Source organism: Callospermophilus lateralis, chromosome 10, assembly GCF_048772815.1.
Source record: "Callospermophilus lateralis isolate mCalLat2 chromosome 10, mCalLat2.hap1, whole genome shotgun sequence".
NCBI classification, from domain to species: domain Eukaryota; kingdom Metazoa; phylum Chordata; class Mammalia; order Rodentia; family Sciuridae; genus Callospermophilus; species Callospermophilus lateralis.
In genome coordinates, this window is record NC_135314.1 from 71,642,449 (window position 1) to 71,654,596 (window position 12,148).

Here is a 12,148-nt window from a genome sequence, read left to right on the forward strand (position 1 = left end):
GGGCAGGGTCCAGGAATTAAATGAGTCCTTGACAAGCAGGAAGAGAGCAGCAGGGGTGTTTGAGATGCAGCACTTGTCTGCCTGCGCCAGCACACAGCTGTCATGGGCCTTTCGACGGGAAGAAAAGACCAAGATTGTGATCATAACCTTGAATTATCATCACCTGTGCTAGTGCTGGGCCATCTTCCTTTCAGACTACTTATGAATTTTACGTAGAAAAAAATTATGTTTATCAAGAGGCAGGAAAGCATAATTTTACTTTCTTCTCAGAGAAGGTTCACATTCTTTTTAGCATGATTTTCAAACATGAAGTGCATTAATCTTTGTATCATGATTATATTTCAACTTCACAGATTGAGTTAAAATGGTATTATTTCATAACCTATATGAATTTTTCAGATTTTTTGCAAATTTTAGACTGGAAGACCAATGTAGACAGTATTTTGTTTTTCATTGCAAAATTGCTTTTAATTGCTGTTTTTTTTCTTTTTATTTATTTCTCCTTTAGTTTTTATATAGTTTTGTGCCTCTTTTTCACAATCTAACTTCCTTCAATGTGTTCCACAAATCCCACAGTTGTAGAAGTACTGCATATGTGTGTGTGAGTACCTTTCATATCATTTCATAAAGATTTAATGAGTATTCCCTACTTGCCCATCAATGTGCTAGGTGATTGGGTCCCCAGAGGTGAGCAATCTAACTCTCCCTATCTGCATAAATTTTATCATCTATAGGAGAAATGGTTAGTAAAATAATAATAACAACAACAACAACAACAACACAAATAAAATCAAATAAGTCACGGTGCAGAATGCTATGATTGCATTTATTTCAAGGAAGCAGTTAATTTGGCTGAACAAGGAAGATCAGAGAAAAACTTCCTTGATAATAAACACAAGTTAACATTTCTGAAGAAGCAGGAAGAGCATCTGGGAAAACTACAGCAACAAGTGCAAAGGTCCTGTGGCAAGGCCCAGAATGGTATACTGCATTGCTGAAAACAAGCCAGTGGGACTAGAAGAGAGAGCAGAGGGAATTTCAATTTAAATTCAATAGAGGGCTGGGGATGTGGCTCAAGCAACCAAGAACAGAGCAGGGAGGAAGAGCAGGAGGAAAAGATTAACATTAAGCAGAGTCATGAAGTGGGAGGGAAAGAGAGAGAAAAGGGAAATTGCTTGGAAATGGAAGGAGACCCTCATTGTTATACAAAATTACATATAAGAGTTTGTGAGGGGAATGGGAAAAAAATAAGGAGAGAAATGAATTACAGTAGATAGGGTAGAGAGAGAAGATGGGAGGGGAGGGGAGGGGGGATAGTAGAGGATAGGAAAGGTAGCAGAATACAACAGTTACTATTATGGTATTATATAAAAATGTGGATGTGTAACCGATGTGATTCTGCAATCTTTGTAATGTTTTGAATAACCAATAAAAAAATAAAAAAAAAATCCATTGCTGCCAAAAAAATAAATAAATAAATTCAATAGAGATACCAGCTGAGACCAAGTCAGTCAGAAGACAATAGACCATGATAAGAAACTTAGTCTTTATCTCAAGAGCAACGGTGAGCCACAAAACAGACTGAAGACAGAGGGTGGTATGACAAGATTCCCTTAGAAAGAAAAAATATGTAGAGCCATTTTCCCATCCACATGGCTATTCATTTCTTTCTAAAGCAGACTATAATCACCTCATAGATATAAATAAAAATCTTTGCTTGACTCTGGCCTCCATTATCTTCCAAGTATCTCATAAATGAAAACCTTAACTGGGTCTCAGGCCCCAGCTGGTATCTGAATCAGGGGGAGCCATCCTAAGCTCATGGGGAGCAGCACATCTCAGCCAACAGGAGAGTGGCGTTTCCTTAAGAGAGCTGTGGATCATTTACTGAAAGTTAATGCTCAGCTGCCCTCCTGCTTGTGAGCAGTTGCATTAGCAGGGTCTCTGCTGAGCTTTCTTTAGAAGTTTCAACCCTGCTGAGCTGATGGAAATGAAGTCCTTAATTTCAACTATGGTCATTAACCCCCTGCTTTGTGTTTTTACAAATCATTAACATGTCTTTTGTGGTTCACTCTAAAGGCAGGCCTCATGCTCAGGGAGCTGAGACTTCAGGGCCTTGTGGACCTTGTACGAAAGAGCGAATTCATGACCTGGAAGGTGATGGTCATCATTATACAAAATACATGTATGAAGATTTGAATTTGGTGTCAACATACCTTATATACAAACAGAGATATGATAAATTGTGGAATATTTGTGTATTAAGAATTGTGATGCAAAAAAAGAGAATGTACATGTGTAATGGCATAATTTGGCGTGAACATATTTTATATACAGAGTTATGAAAACTTGTGCTGTAAATGGGTAATAATGAGTGTAATGTATTCCACTATTGTCATGAATGTAAAAAATTTAAAAAAACATTGTTTAAGGCAATGAGTTAATAAATTTATAACTAAATAACTTTATATATATGTATATATAAACTGTGTTTCATAAATTAAAGCTTTTATTAAAAAAAAAAACAGAGCGAATCCATGACCAATTGCAAAGACAAAACTGTGATGGTCATTTAGTGCAAAAGAAAATAGAATCTCTGGCTAAAGAACACAGATGGCACTGGGATTTGTAAACTCTTGTATTGTGGAGAAGAGAAGTGAGGACATCAGTTTGGTTACTATTTGGAGTGGTTGGGGATCATCACCATATCCTGTTGCTATTGAATGAATTTAACCCCACCAAGAAGGGGGAAAAAATGTTAAAAAAAAATATAGCACGTCCCTAGCTTTGTGTTCTACTTGATTTCAAAATTCATGTTTAGGGTGAACTTGTCAGTATCAATTCAGTTCATCAAGAGTTCACGGCCAGACATTGTACTAACCAACTCATTCCTGCCCAAATCATCTTTTTAATGATGTGTCCCCACTCTTCTCTAATCAAAGTGATCACATAACTGGCATCACTGCAACTTGATAGTTCACTATTTGTCCAGTTGGTTCCCTCTGCACATGCTTAGCTTTCATCCCATTCCCGAGGTACCAACTTTTAAGTGCCTGGATAAGTCCAAGTCCTACCACCACCATCCACAAAGACTCCTCCAAGGGTGGCTGCCCAAAGACAACAGCTCCCACTTTGAACTCTGTAAATAGTAGTTAGTAGTTACAGATGTACTTTGTCGCAACACTTTTACTTTAAATCCTGTTCATTATTAGAAAGTCTTCACAAACGACATCACTGTAAGTTTTGTTATGGATCTATCTGACTTACACTCATGAATCATGAATCAGGGTAGCCTCCCTACTACAAAATGGGTTGAGAGCTCCCACCCAGCAGTGGCCAAGCAGAAGCTTTTGTAAGCTGAAAATAAGGACCCGGAACAATAATAACAAAACTGACTACTTAACATCAGGTTACTTCAGGTTGGTTACTTCCTTAAAGGAGTAAAGCAGACAGAATTTTTATGCTGAGTCAGCTAAACTTGAATCACTCATTTGGAGGAAAAACTGGTTTGTTTTGAGATCTATCTGCTTCCTGAAAGTTGCCATTTGATAAGTGTATTGTTATGGTTTAGATATGAGATGTCCCCTGAAAAATCTCATGTGGCCATGCAGGAATGTTCAGAGGTGAAATGTTTAGATTATGGGAGCTGTAACTGATAAGTGGATTAATACATTTCATGCATTTTGGGGTGGTAACTGTAGGCAGGTGGTGTCTGGCCAGAGGAAGTATGTCACTCAGGGCATGCTCTTAGGGATTATATTTTGTCCCTGCTTCTCTTCTCTTCCTCTTCCTCCTCCTCCTCTTCCTTTTCTTCTTTTTCTTCTACCTTCTCTCTCTCTCTCTCTCTCTCTCTCTCTCTCTCTCTCTCTCTCTCCCCCCTCCCAGCCATCTCCCTCTCTCCCTCCGTCCTGTCTGCCATAAACCCTACAGTTTCTCTCTGCCATGCTCTATCACCATGATATTCTGCCTCACCTTGGGCCCAGAACAAGGAAGTCGGCCAACTATGTATGGACTGAGATGAGCTCAAAATAAATTTGTCCTTCTCTAAATGGTTCTTGTAAGGTCTCTTGGTCAAGCGATGACAAGCACACATATGCATTTAGTATGAGTGAGTTCATTTTAGTTTGCTCTATTCTATTAGTGCCTAGTGCAGGAGCTTAGTCCAAAGCAATGACCTCACAAAATTTTTGTTTAATGGTCTCAACCCCTAATTTAATGTAATCTCCTCAGTGTCAAAGATCTAGTAGAAGATTACATCTTATGTGATTTAATGAACATATTTTAAGCTGTCTGGGTCAGAAAGAACCTTTTTAGTCTCATTGGTTTCAGAAAGAGTGAAAATTTCAGATAAAGGACTTTAAATGTTAATTCTTATCTTCTTTTTCATGAGTTATGTAATTTGCCAATAAATTTAATTTCTTCAAATTGATATTGCCAGTTATTAAAATCTGCCTATATTCTGGCATTTATGAAATTTGGGTATGCATCAGGTTGGTAAAAATTTTATACTTATGTTTTATTATTTTAATAATCATAGAGGAAAAATATGGAAAAATAAGTTTTGATTGATAGACAAATTTCTGACATATTTTTCTGTTAATTGGGCCTCACTAGGTAGGTATAGAATTTTGAAAATAATGTGAATATGAATTGTTTATTACCAAAACATCATCTAACATGGATAAGCATAATTACATTTGGAAAAAAGTATAAAGAAGGAAGAAAAATGAGAAAAAAAGAAAATAACATGATACCTTTATAGTTATTAACACCTAGAGCTATTTTTAGCTTGACAATGCACATGATTTCTCTCATAAAAAATCCTCTATTATCTCATTCTTTCCTATGAGGGACTGATTATCATATTATTTAATATCAATATTTAAAAAATGTAACAAGCGATGAAACAAGCTTCATTCACTCCTCAGGCATCAAGTAAAATTCAAGACATAATGCTTTCCTTCCACTACGAAAAAGCTCTTATGTACACTTTTATTTCATGAAATACACTTGATGGATGATCTACCTCATTTTTGAAATATATGTATTTTTCTACAATGTGCTAAAAATATCGTTAAAGCTCAAAAGCATGACAAATCACATCTATTTCTTATTTGGAAAAAGGCTCTTGCATTATCGCATTTTTACACAATTGTCATCATTCAGAACTATTTTTCCTGCTACTGAGCACCGCTTGTTTTCATCCATGTGCTGTTTGCAGGCAGAGCTGACATTTTACTTGTTGGCTGATTTCCCATATGCAATAGCTTTGTGCATTATGCCTTTTTTGACTGTTTAATAATCCAGTGTATATTTTATTTGTGACCATACTAAGGGTAGGTCTTCATATGGTATCACAACACAGAAAATTCCACTGAAAGCAATATAACATAATACTTTGTAAACTGTCTTTACCCATGGAGTTTAAGTCACTTGATATAATAACATCTGCTATCCTGAAACAGAAAAATGTTACAATGTGTACTTTCTTTTTATTTTTTGATATGAAAAATGTGTGATATACATAAAATAGACATTCAAATTACATAATCCCTATGGTGTAGATTTGAAGACACTTTAACTAGTTTCTTGCAAAATAGAATTAAGGCTGAGGACTAATTATAACTAAAGTCAAAGATTATGCCACAGGATAGTAGCACATTTGACTGTTCTCGGTACCTTCGAATGTTCTTTCATGTATTAGAAGAGAGAATATTTGGTAGCCTGCTAATTGCTCCCTTTGCAAAGCTGACACTGAATGTGAGCATGTATTCTGCAGGGAAGGCTGTTGTTTTTAAAATAAGTATACTGTGAAGACAAAACTGATCTGCATTATACTCTAATAGATTAGGGTAGAATGCTACTATGAACTTGAACTTTGTGTGGGGGATGACACTATTTTCATTTTTATTATACTTATTAATGCACATTAGTTGTACAAATTAATGAGAATCACTGTGATATTTCCATACATGCATGCACTGTGCATGGACCATGTCCATCCCTTCTTATTCTGCCATCAGCCCCTTCTTCCTCAGGTACTCTTTCCAGTCCCTCCTCTTCTTTCAGCTCATATTTTTTGTTGTTTGTTTTTGTCTTTGATTTGGGTCTTTTTGAAAAATGATATTACTTGGTCTCAGATTGCTTTTATGTAGAAAGACTTAGCCTGCAATATTCCACTCTCTTCTTAGATCCTGTCTCTCTTTTGTTTGTATGGTAGATTATATTGAGATTCAGTAATACATACCACCTTTTTATATATTCACCAAAGTTATCTATCAATGTTGACCAAATTTCTTGAGTGTTTATATTTGACTATTTTTTGCTGAAGCCTAGGATGTTTGTAGAACATACAAAGATCAAGGATATTTCAAACAATGCTTGCTGTTTGGGCCATTGAGATTAAGTTTCCCAAAAGTCTATCCAGAAGGCAGACCACCCTATTGCTACTACCTCTACCCATCTGGAACTGTGACCCAAAAGCCTACTATTAAACTTTTCCTGGCATGTTTGTTTACATGAAGGCAATTTATATCAAACAGATTTAGAATCAATAATCTCACAAATGCATATCCAATATGCCATGCACTATTATAAAGTCATATTTGATGCTCTAACATGAAAGGAGATTTGACAAAATAACCTCAAATCTCAAGGTGCCAAAATACCTTCATCAACAAAACATTTAGAAATGTTGAAAACAATATACTAAAATCCCTCCCAGCTTTAATTCTTTCCATTGAACAGGCCACAAATTCTTCCGAGTCTTAAAAAAAGTAATGGCTATTGGACCTGGTTTCATGGAATCCATTGAATCAAAAAATGGAGGCTGTAATGATTCTTGCTCATGAGAGTTCACTTGTCAAGAAAGATTTACTTGTTTTCCAACAACAGTTTTCTTATTGTTTTTATCTGTTTTTATTTCAAAGTTCATTATAATATTTGTAACCAAGAATAAAAGCAATTTTAATCTTTGTAATAGTCAAAATTGTCACTATGACCAGAATATTCAACTGAAGAGTATATCATAGACTGAATGAGTCATAATGATACTTATCTGAGCTCAAATAACTACTGTCTATACTCATTCAGAATGAAGTAAAAGGCTCTCAAACAGATTAATTTTAAGGGAATAAAATACCTTGTTAAGTATTTTATTTATTTTAATGGGTACAAATTAAAATTATAGACATTTCTGAGAACTTCTGAATTTTTTCAGTCATATGAATTTAATTTTAGGATTCATATTGTGGTGGTGGTGTTAAACTTCATCCTTTTACTGTTTTTTTTTTAAGCCATTCCTATATATGTATTCCTTTTCTCTGCACCAAATGAACTGCTGCCTTGAGGGAAAATATAATATCTTCTACTATCAAATCCTTCACAATACTCCACCTTATAACATTTATTAAATATTTTATAACTTAATTTTTGGACCATACTATGTTGAAAATTAAAACCTCAGAACTTAATTAACAGAGATAATTAGCATATCACTTTATCTTCTTGGAAAGTTCATTTCATGTCAGCTGAATGATTTCTAAAATTAAGTTAACATAAAGGAGAATTTATTTCTCTGAAACTTCTTATTTATTCTCCATATTTTTTAGGTATTAAGCAGTATCAAAGTTGCAAGAAAATATTTATTGCGTTTGTTCATCAATTTGGTCATTATTTAAAAGGTTACTACCATTTAAAGAAAAAAATCACTCTAGCTGGATATGGTGGCACTTGTTTGTAATCCCAGTTACTTGGGAGGCTTAGGCAGGAGGATTGCAAATTCAAGGACAGTCTCAGCAGCTTGGCAAGACCCTGTCTCAAAATAAAATAAAAAATATGCAGAAAGTAGCTCAGAGGTAATGTGTCCCTGGGTTTAGTCCCCAATAACATACATACATGTGCAAACTGAAGTGAGCCTCATCTTTAAAGACAATGCTGTTAGAACTTCTATTATGCATTCTCCTTCATTTACCCCATTGTATGTACAATTAGCCAAATGTCCATTCTCTTTCTTTTTTTCCAACTCTCCAGGAAAATCTCTCTTTAATGGTAACTCACAGAGTAAAAGTATACCTTACCATAGTTTTAAGTGGAAAAACATAGCCATTGATATAGAGGGTTAGCTAGACCCTTTTGATGTGATGACTTCCCAGTGAAGCTATATACACCAGCACACCTTTAAGTGGTAGCAAGTTTTATCCTGTCTTCCTTTCTCATTACCACTAATGGACACCTTCCATATTTGACCTGACTTAGATACTTACAAAGCACTGACAGAAAGCTTATTATATGGTGCTACTCTCTTGGCTTTGATGTTCTCTAAACCATGCATGTGATTGCTTTTAGGGGAAAATTCAAACTCCCGGCACTTTAGACATAGTAAATTCTCTCAGAGACTCCAGTTTGTGTCTTGAATCATGAAGTGTGTAAAGGATATATAACAACTAAAAATTATTTCTAGATGCTGAAAATGTAGGCTATGTTTATAGCTCATATTTGTCAGTACAGTTAGAGAATTTATGCTCTTAGGATTTCAGTGAAAGTGGGCCTTTCTCTACTTTAGCCCTTTTGTCTCTCTCTTCCAATCCCTTTCAATAGAGGCAGATAAGTTCTGTTGGTAATAGTAAAAGCCCATACATCATTTTTTAATGTCATCCAATTCAGTACTTATAGATCTTATATCAAATTAGAATCTGTTAGGTCAAAGAAAGTACAGGGTAACGTGTATGTGTGTGTGTGTGTGTGTGTGTGTGTGTGTGTTGCCAAGGATTGAATTGAATCCAGGGACTCACAAATACAAACCTTCACTCTACCACAGAGCTACACCTCCAATCCCAAATTAACTCTTTTAAAAAGAAAGTATAAGCAATAACATAATGCACTTAATAATCCATCTTTAAATTCAGTAGGTTGAGGTGAAGAGTAACTTTATCTGTAGAATGGATCTTCCTTCCTGAAGATACTGAAAAAAAGAAAGAATATGTGCCATTTTATTGGGTGACATATGAACTTTAAAATAAATTTTGAAAAAGACAAAAATTGATTTTTACCAATTAGAACAATTTTTTAAAAGTAAAAAAAAAAAAAAGAAAGAAGAAATTTATTTTCTACAGCCATGTCTCACCTGACCAGCCAATAGAGCCTACTTTCCACTACTCCCCCATTTCATACAAAGGACAGACACTGTTAATCAATCCCAGAATTTTTTTATGATGTGTTCATACTCACCTTTAGAATCCCCAATACAGTGACCCAGGCTTTGATAATGATTTTATTTGACAGACTACTAAACTGAATCTCTGAAAGGGGTAATATGCCCTAAAAATAATATTTGTCTTAAAAATATATCACAAGGATTAAGAAAATGTGAACCAAGTGAAGAATCACTGAAAACCAATAAAGGTATTGTAAAAAAGAGTCCAAAGGGGTTAACTTCTGAAGTAGATCTGTAATCTCATAGTTAAATATGAGTATGAAGACTTTCTTCATAAAAAAGCTAAATCTATCAGTAATAACATTGACAGACATCATTTTTTAATATTGTTTATAGAGTTATGGGGTATATTAAAGAAAAAGAGACCATTTGAATTAATATGACTAAATGTCATTGAATAGTATCATATGATTGCCTAAATAGTAGGATTTTCTTGCTACAACCCATGTAAAATGCCCAATAAGGTGCCCAGCACAGAATAGGCATTCAATATGTCTGCTGCATTTTTCCTTTGTCTTTAAGAATCTAATTAAAAATCACCATGTTGAAGCTTTCTGTAGATATTGGTTTAGATATTGCATAAAATGTTTCTGCTAATGAAGAAAAAATGCATGGCAGATAAAAATAGTATTAAAACGCACATCTATTTATGAAGTATCCATTTAACCAGGAAATGAGCTTCTGACCCATCTGGTGTCTATAGTATCAATCTATTACTGAAGTTACCTGAGGGAGTCACAGAAAGTTCAGGTATTCAGAGAAGCAATGAACAAGCACAGGGCGAGTTATTTTCAGAAAAGCCTTTACAGAAGATCTTAGCTTATAGTGGTAGATAAGAAGAAACTTTATTTTCAGAGGATTAAAACTAGAATTCTTTATTTATGTTGATTGCCAGGATAGCAAAATCTTTCTCTCAGAGTTCAGTAGATGGATGAATCAGGAAACTCAGATCAAAAGAGCAAACTGCCGGGCGGTGACCTCACAGAGATACAATCGCAGACCCAAAGCTTGTGTGGTATAAGCTGTTCAAAAGATTGGGAGGAGTCATTTGAAAAGGCAGTCAGTACAGCACTGGTTACTGATAAGCAATTTCTAATACATGCGAATACATTTCTATTTTGCAACTAGATGTACTTTTCATTACTGTGCTAGGATGAGCCATAGATCAGGTAGAGAATGCCCTGGGACCCTCCTGGGACACAGGAATGGCACACAAAGATCTGGATCAAGATAACAAAAAGGGGAAGTGGAGGAAGGATGCAGGATCATCAGCACTTGCCCATCGACATCCAGAGCAGCAAGCCACTCGACTGGCTGGTGGACAGAAAGTCATTGCAAACTGATATGGCAGAGTCTAGTGCTGAAGACTCGAGAGAAGATCAATGATGTCATCCAGGACATGCCAGAGAGAGAAGAGATTGTCCAGCTGCTCTCTGAATCCTATATTCCCTATTTCCACTAAGAATCGTGGAACTTGTCAAAGGTAATGAAGCTTCCACATAGAACCTTTTTGGCTGGTACTTGGATGTAGGATTAGCAAGAAATCGTAGCCCTGTATGAGAAGGGCAGCACTTACTTAGTGGAACTCTCTAGCCTCCTGGTTCAGAATGTTAACTAGGAGATCCCCTTGCTGAAGAAGCAGATTGCTAAGTGCCAGCAGCTGTCAACAAGAATACAGCCGCAAGGAGGAGGAGAGCCAGGCTGGGGCAGCTGAGATGCGTGAGCAGTTCTTTCACTCCTGCAAGCAGTATGGCATCATGAGAGACAAAATCTGAAGAGAACTGTTGGCCCTGGTGAAGGACCTGCCAAGTTAGCTGGCTGAGATTAAAGTAGGGGCTCAGTCCCTAGGGGAAGCCATGGACCTATACCAGGCCTGTGTAGGGTTTTTATGTGAAAGCCCCACAAAGCAGGTGTTGCCTGTGCTGCAGTACTTGCAGAAACAGGGAAACTCAATGGTGTATGAATGGAGGAGCTTTCTGTAGTAGAGTGGCCATACCTGGAGGAGCCTCCCGAGCAGCTGGAAGAAGATGTGATCTACTAGAGAAATTTGGGGTGGAGGCAGTTTCCAGTGCAGGCATCTCTGCTGAGGCTTCTGGAATCAACTGGGACATCTTCCTGGAATTGGAGGCAAAGCACCCTGGGGTTGAGGGGAAAGACTGGGGAGATGATGCTGCTGCTTTTCAGATCACAGGGCTTGAAGCAGGAACCCAGGCTCCAGAAGGTGTTGCTAGGGGCCCAGATGCTCAGACACTTTTTGAATACCCTGAGACCCAGAATCAGTTCACAGAGCTTGAGACCTTCTCATCCCAGAGAGCAGTGGAGATGTGTGAGAAGGCCGACATCCTGTCCATGAGCCAGTTCCAGTTCGCTCCCACCATCTTACAAGGCCAGACCAAAAAGAAGATGGTTACCATGGTGTCCACACTGCAGGATCTTATTGGTCAGCTCACTAGTCTTTAGATCCAACACCTGTTTATGATTCTGGCCACACCAAGATAGGTGGACTGAGTGATGGAATTCCCCTAGCAAAAACAAACAGTCCCAACTGCTGGCTTTGAAGAAAGAGCTGAGGGTGCAGAAGCAGCAGGAGGCACTTCAGGAGCAGGCAGTTCTGGAGCCCAGGCTACACCTGCTGCTGGAGAAGACCAAGGAGCTACAGAAGCTGATTGAGGCTGACATCTCCAAGAGGTTCAGCAGGCGCCCTGTGAACTTGATGGGAACCTCCCTCTGATGTTCTCCCTGTGTGTTCTTACCTGTCCATCTTCCCAGCCTCAGGTGGAGGTGGGACCACCATGGCTGATAATGTGGGGCCCTTCCATTCAAGAATCCAGGCAGGCTGGAGGACAGAGAGCCACAGGATGGAACCTTCCCCTGGGTGGGGATGTGGCACTCACTCTGCAAGAAATTGTCTTCCCTGGCCTTGTGGCCTATCAG

General features: G+C 37.3%; 1 pseudogene; it reads left to right on the top strand.

Annotated features, from left to right (window-relative positions):
* The first annotated feature begins 10,468 nt into the window (after nt 1–10,468).
* LOC143408724 (CDK5 regulatory subunit-associated protein 3 pseudogene) lies at nt 10,469–11,945 on the top strand (annotated as a pseudogene).
* The last annotated feature ends 203 nt before the right edge of the window (nt 11,946–12,148 follow it).